This window comes from Lycorma delicatula, chromosome 2 (assembly GCF_047948215.1).
Source record: "Lycorma delicatula isolate Av1 chromosome 2, ASM4794821v1, whole genome shotgun sequence".
Taxonomy (NCBI): Eukaryota; Metazoa; Arthropoda; class Insecta; order Hemiptera; family Fulgoridae; genus Lycorma; species Lycorma delicatula.
In genome coordinates, this window is record NC_134456.1 from 34,714,451 (window position 1) to 34,727,708 (window position 13,258).

Genomic DNA, 13,258 nt, shown 5'->3' on the forward strand with positions numbered 1-13,258 from the left:
TTTTTATTTTATATTATACTTCACATACTCTGATAATTATGAGTAGATTACATGATCCACCATTAGTAGTATAAATAAAAAAATAACTTGAAGAAATATGATAAACTGTTATGTAATGCCCCAGGATCAAGTTAAAATTCAAATAAGGACTACTATTTTAACTGTTTAACATCCTTTACTTGTGGTCAGTCAGCTCTTGAAAATTGGAGTTAAAAAAAAAACTATCAGGCGAAGAAGGAAAAATTATATTGAACATTTTGGCATAAAAACCAAGAATTTTTTGTAAAAAAAAATGTACTCAGAAATATTCTGTACCAGTTATTTATAGTAAAATCAATAATTAAAAAAAAAAAAACAATATTAAGAGTTTGATGATTTATAGAACTGAATGACAAAAAACATAGATATGTATGCATTTTATGCCTTAGATACCTGCAAATAAGGTATAATTTTAATTATAGATTAAATATCTTCTGGAAGCATATCTCCAAGTACAGCATTAAAAAAAAAAGTTTTATTTAAATTAGTATTTTATAAAGGTACTCATTTTGTTACGTTAATCATATTGATCAGTGATAATAAAAATATTGATATCTATTTATAATGGATTAATGTATAAAAATTACCTACTTGTAAATATTCTTTTTAGACTTTTAACCACACGTATGGGCTACAATGAAACACTTATAACATTGAGGTTCTGAATGAGTGTGCTGTAATTGCTAGTTGCATGGTAGACATTGTCACAGATCACATCTGTGATCATGGATTAACTGGTATCATCTCGAATTGTATTTACATAATAATTGTATGAACTAAGTATGAGAACTAAATATTATTGTTATCCATTTTTAATGCAATTCTAAGCTTCAGCATTTTATGTAGGCCAATACCAATCAAAGTGATTCATTCATTATTTACATCTTGCACCATGATTAATAAATACAGTATTACTCCTATATCTGTAGTTTATCACATCCCAACCCCATAGGGGAAGACACTCGCCTTGTAACGCTTTCAGTCACCACACCACCACCCCCGTTCCAAGCCCTGATGGGCTTTAACGGGAGTCATCTTTCACCCGCTAACTTTTTACGTCTCCTAATAATAAGCCAGGCCTCGTTGGGATGCCATTGATGTAAATATCTTGGTAGACATTTACATCACTGTTTTATAAACTCAGCTTTTGCCTTTGCTGTTGGCCTCATACGGACATCTTCAATGCCCTACAACGTTGCCCTCTGAACTAGCTAACCGAGTTCGCAGAAGCACGAACCCTGCACCTAGTTCTACATTTTTATAGAGCCAATTCGTGTATAAATGTCTCATAAAATTCGAGGCAAATGAATAGTAACATATCACCAAAAATGTTGTTCACAACAATGAAATTTATTCCTCATTCCCTTAGCGAACTCAACTTCAGTTCATACTCCTGAGCTGTGGTTTACCACAACTAAATCCTCATTGGAGCTAAACACCAATTTATATGTATCAAAATTAATTAAAAATCAGAAAAAAACTATTCTTATTGACAGCAGCCATAGTTCTAATCTATGATCTTGACTATTATCATGTTTATCACATATAACAAAATTTCAACTAGCAAGGGAAGTTTACAATTTTAAATTTTACTGATTTATTACTGTGTTTAAAACTACAAGTAAACAATTTTTATTTTTAATGGGATAAATGTTACCAATATATAATTTACTCATCATATTCAACTGAAAATTTAAAAAGAAATTATATTTAGGCAATTAATGTTTTCCAAAATCTATGCTAGTCTGCAAAATTGCATTGCATTGAAATTTAAGTATTAATATCAAGTGTTTATTAACATAAGTATTTTTTAAAATGATTTTTTTTTCTTTGTTGATTTCTCTGCCCCCTTGAAGCCGGATTCACGACTAAGCATAAGCTCAGCTCCAAGGGGTGCCATCGCCTCAAACTACCTCAGAAGGGCACAAGACCCTGCCTAGGCAGCCGGGACTTGATCTACCTTGCTTGCCACGCCTCAAATGAGGGGGTCCCAAAAGGTTCCCCTTACCGGGACTCCGGTCTTAACACCTCACTTCTAACAAGGATCCCCAAAGGGATCTCCCGCCAGGACTATGATCTTACTTTCTCCTCAATGGCATTGCAAGAGAGTCCCCACCATCACTGAAGATGAGATGCTGGAGCATCCTGGATGAGGCTGTCCCTTGCAGATACCACAGCACAGCTGTGTACATATTCATGATACTGGTGCAGGTGGGGCCACCTTATATCCTTGTCTTGCATGCCCGTGTGAGCTACATGACAGACAGCAAAGTTCTTGTGTGTAGTCCCTCCTCATGTGACCGACCATACTGCAGGTAAGACAATGACATCTTCGATCTGGACCAAGACAAAACTTGGTCCTAAGCCCTGCACCTCAACACGAAAGCAAAGGTCATCTGAGGCATGTCGAGTCACCTGGGAGGCCACCCAGCCAATGCAGATGCGCCTGTTGAATAGTAGTTTCTATGCAAGAAGAGGTGGCAGGGCTAAAGTGACCACCTGTGTTGACCTGTAGGCTGCTGCATAGACAGAATTTCCATGGATACTGACTCCCCAATGACCTTACATAGTTCCTTCATGAACTCATCCTTCGTTGTAAGTATGTCAAAGTCCTTGATGACAACATGAGTCCTCCTGCCACCCTTTCCAGTTAATGCTACAGTGGTGCCCTCGACCTTCTCCACAGTCTCTACTGAGTTGTTCTGCAAAACCACCGTCAGCACGCACCCGGAGATGCAAGTCTTGTCCCTGATCCTGCCTTGCAGATAGAACTCCCGTCTCCCCTGGTGACACTGCACCCTTTATGAAACAGAGGAGGTCTGCATAGGTCTTCCCCTCTGCCTTAACTACAACCGTGGTGGTTGGTGGACCCGGCGGTATCTTCTTGCCTTTAGATGGCTGTGCTGATGTCAAATTGAAGAGATGAACAAAGTACTTTGTCTTCATCCACCTGGACAGGTACTCTACAGAGCGCTGTAAAATCTGACTGGAACACCCTGAAGATTCATCCAGAAAAGCAGATCAGGAGATCACATACCTCCTGCAACACATATGGAACTGATCTGTACAATACCGAAGTCACCAACCACTGTATCAATCACTATAGTGTAGTCTGTTTGGTCATGATCAATTGTACCGCCACTGTCTTTTCCAGATATATCACAGGCTGTATCAATACCGAAGTCACCAACCACTGTATCAATCACTATAGTGTAGTCTGTTTGGTCATGATCAATTGTACCGCCACTGTCTTTTCCAGATATATCACAGGCAGAAGACTGCACAGCTACGACCTGACTCACCTTCAGCCTTCCTGCGAGAACCAAGTCCTGGAGTCATACGGCCTTGTGATAAAATTGAATATGTTGCGAATGATTGATGCCAGCAGTCACAACCAAAATCCACATGAACCCCACTCCCTCCGCCAAATCAGTAGTTCTGTACTAGTGTAGAGGATTGGAAAACGTCTTCCAGCCAGTTTCTCAATATCCATGTCCTCCACCCCACTGTCAACTGCCCAATAAGTTCATCAAGTGTCCAGAACCCAGGACACTCCAAGTCTCCATCTGGGGTCTGTGACACCACATCGCTGATTATATGGTACGTGTGAGTAGCCTTCTCCGTCGTCGTCTGCAATGTGGTATGGTACATTTGAGTAGCCTTCTCTGTTGTCATCAGCCGGGTAGAAAGTCCTGCCTTTGATTCCCAAGTTACCGCATCCAAAACACCTTCAAATAAGTTCAACATATGTGCACTCCTATCCAGTCGGTAAGAGCACTCATTTATTTCTACCTTGGTAGTCGTGTGTTGCTGAACCAAAGTGCTCAGCTCCTTCATGTCACGCAAGAGAAGCATCAGATTATGTTGAAAGCATCTCTTCCGTGACAAAAGCGTTCCTGTGGGTCCTACAGCACCAATTTCCCCTTCTGGTATATCCTCCTCCATTTGAGAGATGTTCGTGAAGAATTCACACCCTTCCGAGTCAAAGGGGTCACCCGACAAGTAAAGATCGCTCCAACCAACAGCCTTAGATTTTTTCATCTCTTCACCAGTAGGCAGGGAACCACGCAGCCATCACTTCTCTGACGTTGTAAAGGAATGTCGCTGTTCACCCACACTGCCATGGAATGCAGTCGGAAAACCTTCCTCAAGATCTCCACTGGTCGAGACTACTGGATTGACAGTCTTCTGCCACCACTGAATTGACTTATCCCCCGCCTTCTTTCCAGAACACCTGGAGATTAAACGGTCTGCATGCCGCAACTCTTTCACAAACATGTCAGCGAAACTTTCAGCTCCACTGCTACCAGAGATAGCAGTGGACCCCCTCCTCTTCTGGGGGGGCCATCTCCTTGGACCGATGTGGGCCGGCCAGGTTGACAACAGTAAAATTTTCTATGTACAAATGTGAATAAGCAGATGTACAGATGTAAACAAACTTATGAACATAAACAGACTTACAGCTGTACAAACAAGCCTCTAGCAATGCTAGGCTAAGTTCAAAATTGCAAAAAAAAAAATTATTCTAAACTAACAAAACAGAACATCTAAACACTAACACAAACATAAATCCTCAAACAAACTCAAGAAATCAAAAACCATAAGTAACAACGAAAAATACCAAAATATAACTTATAATCACAGAGCTCCTATGCAGACAACCTATCCTGTCAATATCAGCTAAAATAAAATTATTTATTGGAAGTGAAGTTTCTAACTGTCTTAAACAGCTGATTAATGTGATATTGCAATCAAGTGGTGGGAAAATTTTGTCAGATATGCCTTGAGGAAATGAAATTTTTTAACTATAATATTAGATGGCGTTTCAAAGACTGTAATTTACACTTATACATTCCTAGGAATGTGTTTTTAAATATGGTACCACAATTATTTATATTGGATTCAATTCTCCATGCAAAATATTTATTAAAAGCAATTGAGCTCAATTCCAAAATGTAATGAGAATCACAAGTTAGTTCGTTTTTATTCCCTTACTTGTGATTAATTGAATGATTTTCTAAATTTTCAGCATTAACTCAGATTGGTGACTCAAGATCATTCTCACTTGAGACCAGTATGGCTGTATATTTATTTTACAAAAATGGCGTCTGTGTTATGATTGTATATTTATAATTTTAATTTTTTCTTTATCCAATTCACTTGAAAATTTACATTCACTATAATGATTAGTGCTGTAATCTACTGTCAATGGATTTAATTAACAATTTTAAACTTTACAGCTATTAGGAAGATATAATAAAATGAAATACTGAAGGTGTGTGTAATGATTTAGCAATTGTTTGTACATAAGTTTGATACAATTAAATCTCTTTTATCACTTTATTAGGTGATATTTCAGAATCTTTTTTTGTAATAAAGTACGCAAATATGTTACAAATAATAGATATTACTTTGATGAACAATAGGAATAATGAATTTCAAAGATGAATGTAGATTAACGAAAATGTAGGCAATTTTATTAAACTACTGGTGGACCTGGCAACGCTTTGCTATTGCTAAGGTTGAGTGAATGAATAAAATAAATTTTGTATTATAATTGACAAATTATATTATGAAAATAATAAAATTGCAATATCAGTTGTATTTCACTTAAATAAATCAAAATCATAGAGAAAACAAAAAATACATAAATGTATAACCTAAAACTTCTTTTACTAAATTTAATGTTATTTTATATATTGAGAGATATTGATGACTGTCTATGTCAACAATAACTTCCTCAGACAGTTATTTAATTTAACTATTAAATTATTATATTAAATATTATGAACTAATAACTTGTAAACAGTCAAATAATAATAAATAAGGGCAAATAATAATAAACTGTGAAATCTTCAGTGAAATCAATAAGTAGTTTCCGAGTTACTAGGGCACACACAAAATTATGATTTCTTTATATAAATGGAACCAAACTGTAGAAAATTCTTGTGAGGCAAATAGATAATTTTTTCTACAGTGCTTCTCATCAGATTGTTTACATTTCATGGTTTAATGCAAGTGCTTGTCTAGTATAAAGTCCTTAAGTATCACATGTAGGTTTCTTTTCACCCTTCTCAGGACGTCCAACACCTCCCTTCCACTTGGCTTATATTGAAGTTTTTTAGATATCCTTTTGATTCCTTATTTCATAGTCATAACACCTCTCTCAATACCACTCAATTTTATTGTTAATTAAAGTATACTGCTTCCCATTTTATAATCTAAATGATAGTAGCAAGACAATGAACTCTTTAACTGCTAACCAGACTTCTGCATCAATTTTTAATTACAGGAATAATAATTTTGGGTAATCATTTATTCAAAGGTGCTTTAATATTTACAAGATAGTAAAGCCAAACAATAAATTGACAGTTTGGTGAACTGAACTTGTTGATCTAAATCTGATAACAACATGATGTATACTTCTCGTGATAAATACACCACCATAAACATCATTTCTAACTGAATTATTTATTATAATTAAAATGTTTACTGTTATTAACAGAAGTGGTATAAATTTAATATAATTATGAATCGATTATTTATAGCTTTTTTTAAATAGACATTATTATGCAATAACAGCACATTAGAGTTTATTAAATTATCAATTGAACTAAATAAAATATTATAACACCTCTGAATAAAATATAATTCGATTTTATAAATATTTAAATAGCATTTTGTTTATTGTAATAATTTTGCTAGGCAATAATGATTAAGACATCAATTTTATACAAGCAATATAAGGGACAATACCAATAATTAATACAAATCCATTTCTTACTATAGACCCAGAAAATTTTACACCAGCGAATCCACTTAGAACACCCCCCACATTCAACCTGAATGATACTTCCTTTTCGCATACATCTTTAAGCTACATCTATCCTTCTTTTCCTGTTTAGCCTTCGGAACTACTGTAAGGTATTACTTCAGAGGATGATATGTATGAATGTAAATGAAGTGTAGTCTTGCACGGTCTCAGGTCGACCATTTCTGAGATGTGTGGTTAATTGAAACCCAACCACCAAAGAACATCCGCATCCACAATCTAGTATTCAAATCCACATAAATAAAAGTAAAACTGCCTTTACTAGGATTTGAACCTTAGAACTCTCAACTTCAAAATCGGCTGATTTGCGATGATGAGTTCACCACTAGACCAACCCAGTGGGTTAAGTAAACTACATCTACCTAGTACAATACAAGTAGAACCAGTACTGTGGCATTATCTGGATAAACACTTTGTTTGGGCTATAAATCCTAAATTATTTTTTGGCCTGTTTCTTTTTTCTACTTAACAATTAATTTTTACCATTTTATACTACATAATACATTAATAATAATATATTGGTTTTATTTTATTATAACTACAATTTTTACTAGATTTTTTTAAGTTAATTGGTGATATCTCAAAAGTTAGAGATAACCCTCTTTAGAAATGGGCATTTTAATACCACTTTTCTCTTTGCAGTGTAGGTATCACTTACAAAGTGTTTAAATAAATAATGGCTGTTGGGACAGATTGCATATGAACATTGAAATAATTTTTGAGTACTCCTAAGTTTTCTGTTTAATTTTATATGCGTAAAAAAAAGCACATTGTATTTGAAGAACAATATTTCTCTGTAAAAATAATTATTTTCTAAATTAGTATTTTTCTGATGATTAGTCTGAATTATCAATTGCCAACAGATGATACATAATGTAAGTGAAACTTATGTCTGTATACAGCAATTACCAGAAATAACACAAATAATCAAACCTGTATTAAAAAATTGTCTAATCCAGTACTTGTAGGGATAGCTTGAAATCTAGAAGAAATGATGGAGCAGTTAGTTCTCAATACTGTAAATATTACAAATTATATAATTTTTGCTAAAATTGGATTACAAAGTATAAATTAGTGTAAGAATCGATGAAAATAGATTAAAACTGGAATATGAAAAATTAAACAACAAAAAACCTAGGTACCAAAATATACAAGCCACAAAGAATAATACATTTTTCAGCCTACTATACATATGAGAGTTCATTCCTGTTTATGGATTGGTATACATGTAAATAAATAATTCTTAAGAATAAGCATTAGTAGTTCAGTGAATATTAAAATAATAAAGGCTTATAGTTATTATTATTCTAAAACATTCTCAATGGATGCATAGGTAAAATTGAAACACAAAATTTTATATGATTCACATTTTAATGTTCAAAATGTACAAAATTTAATAATTAGCAAATATGAGCTGCAGATTTCAAAAATGCTGCCAATACTGAAGAAGTTTTAAATATGTAAATGCCCATTATTAGCTACCATTAGAAAACTAACTTTTAATAATTAACTAACATAATATCAAATATGATATGGCTATTTTAACCATATGAGAACTTTAAAGTAAAAAAGTTGAATTAAACTGCTACTTAAAATTTTATATTTTTCCACTTAATTAAAACTAAACAGATTTAAGCAAGAAAAAGTTAAATATTTAACTACATATTTCATTAGGTTTGAAAATTATAAATTTTTCTTAAATAGAGCTACAAACATAAATGTGATAAGAACTGTATCATGATAAGATTTTAAAAAAATACTTTGAAAATTTCTGTTTAATGTAAAAGAATCGTTTTAAGCAATTCAGTAACCAATAAATCAATCATTACTTATAAGTCAATTTATCAATTATACTATATAAATCAAACATTACTTAATGCCCTCAAAAATTTTAAGTTAATGAAACAAAAATGTCAATGTGCAAAACACTATCAATTTATGAATTATTAAATTTTACTAAAAATATTTTTTTCTATTCTTATTGGTTTTTGTTTTTTTAAAACAAGTTATAAGGAAAGCATAATTGTTATAAAAGGTCAATAAACTGAAGGACTTCATATCAAGAGCATTACTAAAATTAATTAAAATAAAAAGAACTTAAAATCCCAACATTGAAATGAATGTAATTACAAATAACAGAAAGGGAGTAAAATATTTTAGAGCCAATTGTCAATGTAAATATTAAAAATCTATGGCTAGTGTAACTATTTAGCATTTATTTAGTTCTTTAAAGAATATAGAATACTTAATAAATCTTGAGTAAAATTTAATGAAATCAATGTAATATTTTGAAAATCTGCAGTACATTTACAAGATTATACAAATTAAAATAAAATTTATGTGATAATACTTAATTTTTTTTATTAGTTAAAATAATTTTTTTATTTATTTATTCACAGCACATATCAAGGATAGAAAGAAAATCCTTTACGATGTGGAAATGAAATGACCACTTTATTCACAATTATAAGAAATTAATAGTATACAATTTAATAACAACATATATATTTTTGTGATGTAATAAAAATAAGTGCAAAGATAAGATTAAATTAAATATTTTTTAATTTAATTTCCCATACTCTATTTATCTCATCAAAAACCTTCCATATCATAATAAAATTTTAAAAAATATACAGAATTAAGGAAATAAGTACTTAACTCAGATGCTTAGATTGCACACACGTTATTTACACAGAAATCGTTCATTTTTTGCACCTACTATACATAACATATTTAATAAGCACCTTTTGTTAAGAATAATGTTTTATAAAATATATGAAACACAAAAAAAAATATATATATATACAATAAATTATATAATATACAATATCAATAATTTTTTTAAACTTAAAATTAAATTGAAGATTAATAATTGAAGAAAAATGACAAAAATCATTTGGTAACAAAATATTCGTACTTATAATAAACGGCCATTAAAAAAAAGGCACTGACATGTACACTTTAAAACTATTAATAAAAATAATAATTAAATTAAATTATGAATATATTGAGATCATAAATTATAAATTGAAACACAAGACTGTAATAAACTGAAGATTGTGTATAATAAATATAAAAATAACAGTAATAGTGAATTACAAAAGGAAAATTCCTCAAATATAAATAATTTTATTTTTTTATAAGAATTTTAATACATGGCCATAATTATCATATTATATAAAAAATAATTCATACTACCACACAACACATAAATCATAGCACACCTAAAAAAATAAATAAACATTTAAAAATTTATTATATTATTAAAATCAACTGTAGGTAAATAAATACTTTATCAAAAGTCTCAGATATAATTATTTTAAAAAAAGTGTGTAAAACAATTTTGAAATAACTACTTTATTCAAAAATTTATTTAAAAAATGTGTAGAAAATTAAATACTCATAAATTCATAAATTTTGAGCAAAAACTATAAACTTAATGATGTATGAATAATTTCAATGGACATAAAAAACAAAATAACGACATTAAAAATATAATAAACAAAATAAAAGTAAAATGATAAATATAGTGTTTCTAGATTCAAATAATAAAACTCTAATGTTCTGATATTCTAGCTGAATATAACTACCTCTTTTCAGTTCCTTCTATTTCACTTTTCAGAGATTTCATCTTAAATACTAAGTAAATATCACTGCTACTGGAATTAAAAGAAAAATAGCTGCAGACAGGAAGAAAGCTCTATGTAAAATGAAATATAAAATTTTTCACATGTTAATACTTTAATGGGTGTAAAGGAATAAAAAACCCAGTGGCAGTAGAAATGGGAACAGGAAAAAATTTCCTTTTAGAATAAAAAACAAAAAAAAACAAAGGCATTTTACTTCTTATAGTAAAGCCTATGGAAATGGATGGATTCAATCAAGGAGGGACTGGATGCAAGAGAAAAATTTAACAAATTCTCAAATATCACATAACTTGAAAGTATGTACTACGTGGAAAGTTCAAATTGTTTACAAAATTAGAATTTGATATAGTCATGGTTTTAAATTTAATGTAAGTAAAACACTTTAATTAACTACTACTTTCAGCACATCCTTGAACATAAAATGGTTGAACAGTATCTAATAAAGTACTGCTGAATTCTAGATAAAGAATAACATGAAAGATGCAGAAATGTAATTAAAAAGAATGTAATAATTTTAGAACTTGTAAGTCAAAATGAATTACAATATTCTCTGAAAAATAACTGATATGCTGTTGGAAAAGTGATTATGAAATGGAGAAAAAAATGGCTTTGTTGGAAATACTTTTACCACCTTTTTAAAAAAAAAATGTTCTGCTAACTAGAATGACCAAACAGTCTCATTAATAAGTAAAACTAGAGGACAATTTTAATAAATTGAATATCATACAACCTTGGTACGCACATATAATATTAAACATACTATTCTCAGAAAAATTTCAGCTGTAATTATGATAAATCAGAAAAAGAGTACCAATCTAACTAAAATTTTACAAATTATTAGAATTTTTTTTTTTTTCATGAGAAATAAAAGTTAGCCTTATATTAGATTACACAAAGGAAAACCATGCCCAGCATTGCATCTAATGGGTTAATTTATTGATGTAGTTTCAAGTATTTGTATTTTGTGATAAATTTAAAACTTTGGTAATAAATACATGTTGCTACTCACTTTGATGTTTTCTAGCTAGAGTAAAACCATATTCCAGGGTAAAATAGTAAACTACACTGCTGTAAAAGATGCAGTTTACTAGCTCGCTAGGAGTTAACTTTCTGCTGTTTTACGGATTTTTAATTAAAAAATTCATGGGGAATATTAATTAAATAATTTATATATGTTAATTATCAGTAGGCTTTTGTTACTTGTGATGAAACTATTCAAATCTCAAAATATGTAAAACAAAAACTCATTTTTTACCTGTAATCTTATAAATAATAAATATCAGTACCCTTTTACTATATCTAACAAGCACACTGAACAAGTATACCTAAATTTTAAATGACCAATAAAAATACCTGGATAGATTAAATTACTTTAAATATTACAGAACCCAAACATAAAATAATATTTAGTGAAGATAAAATACAAGTAAAAAGAAAGATGTAAATAACAAATTTTAATAAATAAAAAATAAGACCAACAAGGTATGTACATGAAAAAGAAACTGCTACGATATACAAAAAATCACTGATAATTAAACAATTTTTTTTTTGTTTATAAGAAATCTCTATGTTATGTTTTTCAAAAGACATAGAGAATAATATCACAATAAATATTTTATTTTATTCAAAAATTTTGCTCTTATAAAAAACAGTCTTAAAAATTGATTAAAATTAAATAAATATAAATTATCTCTTAATTTTGAGATAACCTAATATGTTTTTTCAAATATATAATTATATATTCTTATATGTCAAACATACAGGAAAATATTTTTCCTCAAATTACTTTATATTAAAAAATCTACTTTCATAAAATTACTTTTTTACTGATCAAATTTTTATATAAAAATTATTACTATTTAAAATACATCACTGAAAGAAGTAATTCTGTAATTATTGTCTTGTACTTTGATATGTTTGTGTGTTTAAATGTATGAATGTATAACTGTATAAAACAAATGGGTAAATGCATAAATGTGTGAAACACACACATGTACATACAATTTTAGCTCATGATTAAGTATAATGTAAGCACACAGTTATGTGTGTTGACTTTCTTTTAATAATTTTTATAGATAACAAATTCGTTGCACAATAAGTAATTGTATTATTATTACAACTATAAAGAAAGAAAAGAAGTAGATACATGAATAAATTACTATTGTTCAAATATATTAAGATGAATATAAATTTAATAATTCATACACGTTTAGAATTAAAAGAATTAATTAAATTTATACACAGCTAAAATTTTAAACTAGTTAGTAAAAAAAAGTACACTGAATAAGATAATACATAACAAGAAAATATAATGCTAATCAATAAAATTATAATATAATTTCAATATAGTCTTTATTATACCTAATATCTACAAATATTCAAGCACACATAAGCTGCTTTCTGTACATAATCAGTGATTGCAAACAAAACTATAATTACAAAAAATATTTGAATTCTTTAGATTGCCGATTGAATATTGTACTTTTATTATACTAAAAGCAATCAACAATTAATTATACAAATATCAAACGGTTTTAATATACCATTAACGCAAAACAATTAAATTTAATACAGAACAACAATTTCATTACAAGATAACACGGTAATACAATCTGTGAACATTTAGTCTATCTCTTAATAAATTATGTTTTATTACACACATAATGACATTAACTGTAGCACGGTTGGTTAATAAAGTAATGATATAGACAACACAGCAACATATGTCGATATGTTAATG

General features: G+C 29.9%; 1 protein-coding gene across 1 annotated transcript in view; it reads right to left on the bottom strand.

The window, feature by feature from the left end:
• The window catches only part of LOC142320633 (ras-associated and pleckstrin homology domains-containing protein 1-like), a 323,711-nt gene that overhangs the window by 22,865 nt on the left and 287,588 nt on the right, over positions 1-13,258 (bottom strand). The window lies entirely within an intron of this gene.